Source organism: Sylvia atricapilla, chromosome 11 (assembly GCF_009819655.1).
Source record: "Sylvia atricapilla isolate bSylAtr1 chromosome 11, bSylAtr1.pri, whole genome shotgun sequence".
Lineage (NCBI taxonomy): Eukaryota > Metazoa > Chordata > Aves > Passeriformes > Sylviidae > Sylvia > Sylvia atricapilla.
In genome coordinates, this window is record NC_089150.1 from 12,869,795 (window position 1) to 12,879,968 (window position 10,174).

Consider the following 10,174-nt stretch of genomic DNA (forward strand, 5'->3'; position numbering starts at 1 on the left):
AATGAAATTAAGTTTTCATTTTGAGCTCTAAGAAAGCTGAGTGTGAAAGAGGAATGAAGGGAGTTTTACAAAGAATTACTTGTCATTAATGGGTTTTTTTATTATTTGTTCAAAATTTGCTGTACAATCTTGGAAAACTTATTTGTTAATTATGAAAAGTCTATGCAGATGACAGTCAAATCTAGGGGTGAGAGGGAAGAAAAATTCCTTTATTCCTTCTTAGCTTACAGTGGAAGCAGATATTGTATGTAGTCAGAAGAAAAACAATATAATTAAGTGAAAATATAGATTAGGATGGCCCACACCTAAAGTTTACAAAAGTAAGAGAAGTAATACTTAATCTAACTTAGTATAGCTTTTTTACAAAGCCACAGTTCTTAAAACAATTAGATACTGTGTATATTGAGATGCTGGAAGGACATAGTACTGAATTGGCAAGAGTTCTTTATGCTGGGAATAGCAGCAAAAATCCTTGTAAATTTTTTTTAAGATATGTTAACACACATACTAGAGGTTAACTTACTACTGTTTTCAAGCATTAGTAAATTCCAAACATCATGTTAATGGTGAAAGGATCCCTTTAATTTCTGCTGCACTTCAGTGTGTGGACATTGAATATTTTATACTGTATTTTCTGGGAGGGTGAAAAAGCAGTGGAAAGCTGAAGGCTCAAGACGTGACAGTGTGTTCAGCATTTTGAATGAGGAGTACAGTTGTTGCCATAATTTGTACCTGTCCATGGACACATCAACTGTTGAAATAATGTTTTGTCATACTTTAATTTAGAAGTTAAATACCAAAATAAAATATTTTTGTTCTATTTCATTCATTGGGCTTTTCTTACGCTGTTAAAAATAAATGGCCTTAAAGTGCAATGGTTTTATCCTGCACACTTGGAGTGCAGTTCCACACAACATAAGCAGCCAGACCTACTGACTGCTGTTCATGCCCTACAGCTGGGAGGGAAGAAGCTGTTTTGATGGGTCTTTATTATAGTCAAACAACTCTAAGAAATTTTAGCTTCTAAAACTTCTGTACAGGATGGACTGGGTTGGATTTTATTTAATTTTGTGGTAATATGATTTTATATAATTTTTTTCCTGTATCCTCCCTGAAGGTCTCCTAGCAGTACATGGTGGTTCTGCATGCCAAGTGAACCCTATCCACATCCACAAAACTGTAATAACCTGGACTGGATTCATTTTGTCAAAGAGGATGTGATAATTGCTTGAGACTTATATGTGGAGGTTTTTTTCATCCTGCTGATTGCAAAGCACTTTTCCAGTCACTGAAGCCTGCAAACTGTAATTTTAGGGGTAAGCCTTGAAACCACTCTGGTTCCATATGTTGCTCAGGTAAATGAAGGGAATCTAGCCATATAATATTAGATAAAATAATTTATAATATAATTGACTTAATGGTTATAATAGTAGAAATTCATGCAAGAAGATTAATTTAAAGAATTTTCTTCATCAGGTAATAAAAAGACTTAAAAGCTGTAACAGTCAGGGCCGATTCACAAAAATCAGCCTTTCTCCAGACTCCCCTGGTAGGGTCACAGGCCTTGGCAGTAGATTGCAGATTAAACTAGTGTGAGTGAGTGTATGGAATGCTGTCCTGTTGGGCTGCTGATTTAGTTGGAATTCTCACTACTTAGTTGCTACTGGTGTGCAAAAAGATCTGCTTGAAGAGAGGCAGTCTTGTGGATTATATGAGTCAGGTAAGTTTGTTTCATGGCAGTCCATCAATTTTGCATTTTTTCTCTCCACAGGGGAAGTGTGTGTCTCTGGTTTCACATAATCCTAAACCCTTTAACACATCTGCTCCCTCTGAAAATTATGTATTAACCCTTAAATTGTTAATCAACATCAAATTCCCCACAAAACTTGCTCTGAATTTTTGTAATAGCCAGACAGCTTTATGATGAGATTTAACTCAACCTAAAATACTTTGCTATTGATAATCATAATGCATTTTCCTAGGAACACAACATTTATTTGATTTCTTCAATATTACATTTCTTAGTAGCCACAGAACCCTGGATTATAGCAAGGGTTTGGGAAACTGACACAGTGTTTTTTCTGTTTTAAACTAAATTAACCTTCAGAGGCTGTCTTTCATTGGAATATTGACTACTTCCAATAAATACAAACCAGGAGTTCTTCATTACCTTTGACACTACAGTAAAAATACAGATCAAACCTAAAAACAGAAGTCACCTTCTTCATGGTTAAAAAAAAAATTCTAACCCAATTACAGAGGATTAAACTTGTCAAATTGGATGCCTTGCATAGTAAAAGGGAAAATTAAGCACTTGGAGAATGGGCTTGTTTATTTATTTTTCAAATAGTTGCCAAACTAAACTGTGTTTTAAAGGAAAATAGTTCCCAGAAGGATTTTACATTGAGGAAACCAGTGCCAGGAATACTTTCAGGGTAGCAAGCTATCTGGTGAAAATAGAAATAATTTTTGGTGCAAATTGTAGAGCTGTAATCACTATATAAAAGTGTTTTTTGGCAACATTCTTTAGGCCTTTCCAGAAGGCAGTGGCCACACCCTTTTTAGTAATGCTTTATTTCTCAGGTGACTCAACCAATCTCAATGGGTCTGGTTATGAAATCAGATACTAGTGATGGAAGTGGGACAGAGATCAGACAGAATTTTCTTTATAAGAGCACAGCTGGTCACATACAGGCCATGAGCAAGTGTTACTGTCCTCATATTACATGAGAACTGGGTAGGAACTGGATAAGGTGTAGGAAATAGATCACTTGGAACAGAAGTGGATTAGTATCAGCTGAAGGCAGAACACAGTTTCATGTCTTGGTCTTGAACCACAATGGTGATTCTTTGAGCAGACTGTGACCAGACAATTGGTATTGGTACTTGGTTAGAGATTATTGTTGCAGTTTTGGTGTTTAGCAGTAACTTGTGTGCTGGAAGTTACCACCACACTGGTGGTGGGCACTGGTTCATGCCCCAGAGTTCTCTGGCACCACTGCAGCAAGTCATCTGCTGATGGAGCATGGTGGGAAACAGAGAGTGGCACAGCAAGAACTGCAGGAGAAGGAAGAGGTAGATTTGGGGCAGATGTTAAGCAATGTTGTATTTCCTTTACAACACCCCACGGAGACCTCTGAAGTGTGAGGTACCTCGGGGCAGACTCTGCAGGGGCCTGTTTCCGCCCCGTAGCAATCCATGGTACTATTCCTCTGGAAGTGCACTGCTCGATGAGAACCTGGTTTGCAAGAATGACTCTTTAATAATTTTGATGAAAATCTGGAGTTATTTAATTGCTGTTGGTTACATCATTCTTATTTCAAAATAATTAAAAGTGAGAATAGAATTAGACCTACTTGTCTTTAGCAATGTCTAATAGAGGATGTACCTGTAAAAGCTGTGAGTCATCAACAGAAAGGAAACTGCTTTTTATTGTAGCTTTTGCAAACATGCCATGGTGTGTTTAGGTGTTAGGAAGGAAGTCACCATCTCTTTGCTGAAGAGTTGGACGATGCTCAGCTACTGAGGGTGGAGTGGGAATACCAGTGACAGTGAATCAGGAAAACAGGGCAGGATTTGTTTCTGAACTTTCCCCTCTTTGCTTAGACTGGCTCCAAACCTGAGAAATACCACAAATAAATTAAATTTATTTGAATATTCATGTTTTTACCCTTGGATTGGCTTGCTAAATATTTTTTTTAAAGTATGTATCACTGTGTTTTTAAGATAATGTTTTGGACTGAAGTAATAATACATTTGACAGTGGAATTTTATATTTTGCATACTAAAGAAAATTCCATGCTTGCTATGATTTTAAAATGCTGAACAAACAACAATTACAAATTAAATTATATAATATATAGTCTTCAAACCCAGGAAATACAAATTAGTAATTACTGAAAAGTGTTCAGTCTCCCTGGACAATGCTTTTAGTTGATGTGTTTGAGCAGATTCCACTTTGATATATATTAGACATTTTACATCAACTAACTGGTCATTCCCTGTGTGCCTAAGTGGAAATTTTGAGGACACATAAAATATTCTAAAAGTTAAAGATCTCTAAACAGAGCATCTCTTCCTATGTCCTGATAATTAGTATGAAATTAAGCTTTGAAACAGGAGTCTGGAACTGCCACTTTCCATGGTAAGTCCTGGATAAAGAATGGACACACACTCACAGCCTGTGGAGCTCTGCTTTTGTAAGAGGCACTGCCAAAGCAGTGGGTGGGTGGGTTGTCTGTTTTCCACTTACCTTGGCTGCAGCTATGACAAAGGCTCAATGTTTCAGGAACCCATCAGAAATTATCAGATTCAGTAACCTCACAGATTTCTCCATTCTTCTAATTATGTCAATGCTGCTGGAAACCCAGGTTTGCCCATAACCTGGTGTTGCTTAAAACATAAATCCCTGACTGCCACAGGGCAAGAGAAGTGCCAAGTCTCCACACACCTGTGTAATTTATGTGAATTGCTACTTTAGGAGCAGAAAAAAACCTGCAGCTGTAAACTACTGTGCAAAACTACTAAGGCATCTTGATGCCTGTTATCCAGTTGAACTGTCTCTAGTTTAAAAATAATTCACCTTAAGATCCAGTTTATTTAAGTATTATTTTAATTCCAGAATGTCTTCATACGGTGTGGAGTTAAGAGATTACTTTAGTATAGCAGCCTGAAGAAATGACATGGAATTAGAGACCTTTACTTGAAGCAAGGTCTGATGTCTATACGTCTCTTCCAAACCACGTTCCTATCCTCAGCAATTAGAAACAACAGAGAGATGAAATCTCCTTGCAAGATGTTGGTTTAGAAAGTAAGGCCAAACCATACTTAACTATTAGTTATTCTGCTGTAAAATGTTTCTGGTGTCTGGGCTACAAAATGTGATGAGTTTCTTAATTATTGTTTTTCCATCGGCTGTTTTATATTGGCAGTGCTGCTCCTGTGAGAGACCTACCACCTACATTTCATTTGAATTTGATTTTAAGTGATGTAATTGTTAGTATTTATTATTATTATACTGACTTTGGTTACAGAAAATAAGATGATCTTTACCAGGCACAGTACAAACACAAACTAGAAAGAGTCCCTCATCTAAGGTGCTCGTCACGTACTTCCATCTTCACATCCCTATATTTTTCCAGGTCAATAGGACTTTTGAGTGTATTTCCATACTATTTTGACCCAAGCACACATGCCTGTTACCAGCTGTACATTATTTGTCGCTATTTTCCCCAAGTTTTTAACCTAGTGGTCGCTTGCTGTTAATCTCGTTTGAGACTTGGGGTGGCGCGATGTCCTTTGCCTGTCTGTGGTCAGTGTGCCTCCTTCGCTGTTCCTAACCCCGACTGGGCTTCCCTCACCTTTCCCGGGCGGGAGGCGAGGGATGGCAGCGCAGCCCGGCGCCCCGGCAGCTGCTGTGGGCCCCTCGCCGGGCTGAGCCGTGCGGGAGGGGCGCAGAGCGGAACAGAAGGACAGGACACACAAGCGAGGAGCAGATGGGAGCCGGGAAAGGAGCCGGAGCGGGAAGGGCGGAGAGCCGGGCGGGGTCGGCGGAGAGGGGCGGGCGGCGGGGCGAGGTGAATACACACGCAGAGACATCCCCTCGCTGTGCCTGCCGTGACAGCCGCCCGGAGCCCCGGGACTATCCCGCCCAGTGCCGCCGCCTGCCCGTGCCCACCCTCCGCAGCCGTCTGTCGCCGCCGGGCCGGGGGGCAGCTCCGGCAGCCGCATGCCCGGGGACAGCGGGAGCAGGACGGCGCAAGGTGAGTGCCGTCCCTTGGGGCTGGGCTCCGGCGGGGCTGCTCAGGTGGGCGCTGCCCGGCAGCGCTGGACGGGCTCACTCTCCGAGGCGGCAGCGGCGGAGCTGAGCGCGGGTCGCTCCGGGGGGACCCGCCGCGCCTCACGGGACTCAGCACGGAGCGGTGGCGGCGGTGCTACGGCGGGTCGGGAGGGGACTGCCGCCAGCTCCTGCTGCGTGGCTCGGGGCTGGCCCTGCTCCCGCTCCCCGGCCCGCTCCGCGATGCCCCGAGCAGGCGAGGCCGCGGCTCCGCGCTGCCCGGGTCGGAGCGGGACGCGCGGGCTGTGCTCGTGCCCGTGAGGGGCCCTGACGGGGCCCTCGGCCCGCTCCGTCTCGGGCGCCTTCGCTGGTTTATGCTTTTGGAGAACTTTCAGCGTGTGTTTAGTGGCAGATGCTCCACGAGCGTCGGTTTCGAGGGAAGGGCACGGCGCCCGGAGCCGGTGGCTTCCCCTGAGCCCGTGGTGCTTGCCCCGCAGCCGTGCCCCCGCCGCTGTTTGCCTCGGCGGGGTCCGGAGCCGGCTCCCGGCCCTTCCCCTCCGCCCGCACGGCCCCCGCCGGGGGAGGCTCGGGCCGAAAGGAAAGTGGAACAAACCGAACAGGGAGCGTAATGAGTTACACTTGTGGAGCGAGGCTCCGCAGTGGCCGGGGTGGGGAGGCGGCGCGGGTGCGGGTCTGTCCCCGCGGGTCGTGCCGGCTGCGCGGTCCGGCCGCTGCCGCTCATCGCAGCGCTGTGCCGGGCGGCGGCCGGGAGCCGTCATTTACTGCCGAACCGTTTAGGTTCACGCCAGAAATTCGACTAAATCCTTCAGTACATTTTCACAGTTAAAGGGCGAAGGAAATTCCCTCATCCTCAAACACTTGCTATGGAATGACTCTGGCTGCATACTTAGTTCTGTAGCATGTATGGAGGTCTGCCGAGTGCAACAAGTTATAAGATGGGTGTTGTATCTACAGAATTTGAGTTCAGAATAGGAGAACCCATGAGATTTGGAAACAAATGCAGCTAAGTATTTATTGCAGAATAACAGTGCTTGCAGAATATAGGTATTGGAGTGTGTGAGACAGAGCTGCCCTGGTGCAGCTGAAGGGAATGCACAGGTACATCTCTGGCTTGTCATTTAGTGGATTCAGTCCTTCTATTTCAATTTTTCATATGTATGATGTGATACCTGTTCTCAGTAAATATTTGTTAGCTGGTTTCAGTCAATGTATTGTTTTGAACAGAGGAGTCATTCACTTTCCCGTCGGAGCGGTGTGTATGGGTTAGCAGTGTGACAAGGCCCCGTGACCCGCGAGGACACTGTAACACTCAGTATCATTCCCTGCACATTCTCGCAGGCCTCCGCTCTGTTTTGAATAGCTCACTTCTTCTCAGGACTGTTTTTGTGTAGACAGTTGTTCTGGCATGATTCCAAGTTGTGGGAGTTGTATGTGCACATAATTTAGAGGTGTATTACGTGGAGTTGCTTCCAGCAAGCTTCCAGTGAGGCCACATGGCCTTAAACAAAACTGTTTTGTTTTGCTGCTCGTGAGTTGAAGTGGGTGATACCTGCTTCTGGGAGTTTATGTGTAATACTTTCATATTGACTCAGGAACTTTGTCCTGTGGCAAAAAGCTCCTGAGTGTTTCCTTTTTCCTATCTTAAATCTTTTGCTTTAAGTGTTAAAGAAAATTAACCTGACCTCATAAATTTTGTTTATCCTTGAGTTTTATTTGTAAGATTTCAGTGCTTTAGTTTTTTGCACAATCTCCTTTGATGAAAGGATTTTTCTGGGTTTGTTTTTTTTTTTTTGGTGAAAGCATCTGCCTGCTGCTGCAAATGCTGTAATGAATGCATTTAGAATCCTTTTGGAGTGCTTTGTGTAGGTGCTGTATTTAATTGAAGACAGCTTATACTCAGTGTATGAGTGAGAGCTGTGTTTGGAGAAATAATTTGTTGCCATTTTCTTCCTGTGAAATATGGAGGGAAACTGGCAAATGATATGTTTGTGGAAGACTATTTTGTTTAATTCAACTAGCCTCTTTAAGTGTCTTTTCTTTGTTACCAAAGTGTTCCCCTCAGCTTGTGGGGGTGTGTTGTGGATTCGAGTTGTTCAGGTCATCTGAAATCTGGAATTAATAAATGGCTGAAGTCTTGCATAAGTCTTTAGGAGTGTGTGAGATTACTGTAGTGTAGTAGCTAAAAAAATTAGAAAATAAAGGACTTGGTAAATAGTCTCAAATAATGTGTGATTAATAGGCACCTCCTGCTTTGCTTTTTGACTATAACAGCTATAAAGTAACTGTTCCGAAATAAATGGTTATTTAACGCGTGGCTGTGGTGGTGTCCACCCCCAAACGTAACACGGGATGTGCAAACACACTCAGCCTGTTCTCCCCTCTGGTGCCAGCCGGGGAGAACGTGCAGGGATGTGCTGTCAGGTGCCCAAACGTGGGCAATGATTAACTCGCAGGTGCTCGGCACAGCCCGGGATCAGCTGGAAGTGTTCCTGGCGAAAGGATCAGGCTGTTAATACCTAAACACGAGGGTGTGTGTACATTCATTCACTCCCCAACTACGTGCTGATGAATAGGCTGAGGGGAGGCTGCTGCCGTGGCTGGAGGAGGTCATTTGCTGGGTCTTACCCAGACCGCTTCTGAGAACAGTGCTTGAAGGTATGGCCAAGAGTAAAATGTAGCAACTCTCTCCAAAAATTTGTTTAAATTGGTCAAAAAGCAGAAGCTTTATGATTTTGGCAATGAAAGAGGGTTTTGACCTTTTGTGTTGAATCATTATAGATGCAATCAGAAATGTAACTAGAAAGGTGCCCATGCTGTTGTTTTTCCTTTTTCCCTTTCTGTAGAGTTAATTACCCTCACAGTCCTCTAGTTGCCCTAATAACTCTGCAGGTGTAATCAATGTGTAGTACAACTTGCATTCAAAAAGGTTTATTGGCTTTTACACCACTGAAGCTTGCATAAACTTGGAAAGTTGGCAAGAATTATCTGGACTTGTGTGGCTTCTGTAGAACAAGAGCAGCTGCTCTGTTGGTATCATCTCTCAGACATTTTAGTTGTTAAAGTGAAGTGCAGCTTTTTTAGTTTATTTTAAACACTTCACCGTTTCCCCTAAATTAATTTTCAATGTTATAACTAGGAGAAGAGTATGTCCATTACACTGTGTGTACTGTATTGGGAATCCTACTGGTTTTATTTTAAAGAGAACTGTGTGCCGATGGAGCATTCCTGGAGAAGGTTTTGTCTGGACTATCACCCATTTCCTGAAGATTACAACCAGCTGTTTGCACAGAGTGTATTTTGGGGGTGACTGACTCCTTGTGCTGTGGGAGGTTAAAGGCACATAGGAATTACAGCACCAGCACGTTTGTATGGACATGTGCAGTGATGAGGATATTCCAGGCCTGATATCCCCCTGTAGACCGTGAGGATGAGCCCTAAAATGCTTTGCCCATCGAAGTAGGTGCTGTCAAAATTAACATTTTTTGATGCTCCATAGAAAAGTAATTAATAGCTAAGAAAAAAAACTTGTTCAGGTGAGTTGGTTGTTGTATGGAGGGGTGGTCTTGGAGACTTTCCCATGTAGGTTTGGAGTCTAAAAACTTTCCCATGTAGATCTGGATTCTAAAAAGTTTCCCATGTAGGTTTGGATTCTGACTGTGCTTAGCAATTGCAGGTGAAAAGCTGTAAAGACTCAATTCTAGGGCAATACAACTCTGTCTGCCTTCCCATGTATTAAATAACGAAGAATGTAAATGCAAGGCAAACTTGATAAACTTCAATTAAGTGTATCAAACTGTGCAATAATCCTAAATGAAACAATCATGATTATTGAGAGAGTGGGCTGAAGCATCACCATTTTAATTTTAGGCAGAAAATATGGCTCCCTTCCAGGCAGATAAAATTTTAACGTGCTGCCATTTCCTGGCAATGATGATTCTGATAAAGGGAAAAATGTGTTGCACTTGTCTCAATTGACGAGGTATTTCTTTTGGTTTTCATTTCTTCTAAATGTATTTTTGTTGAAGATAAACCTCTTTATTATGAGGGAAGCAGGAATATGCTGAAAGGATGAGAAGAATATGAAGAAAAGGGACAGTGGTTGCATTAATTTTATACTGAGCATGCATGCTATATCTAATTTTTCTTTTTTGTTCAGAGTCTGCCTTTAGAATGAAAAAGGTTTAATTTCAGTGCTAATTTCAGAAAATGCATCTTTTTTGTTTAGTAAGTTGTTCCTTAAATTGACTTAGCTTTGTATAGCCCTTTCAATATTCTTTACAGAAGCAGCAAAAAATTACTTCTGGAAGTAGTTTTCCTCTAGATAAAATCTAGATTTAAAAAAAATAGAAAAAAGTATTTGTGTTTTATTTTTACAGC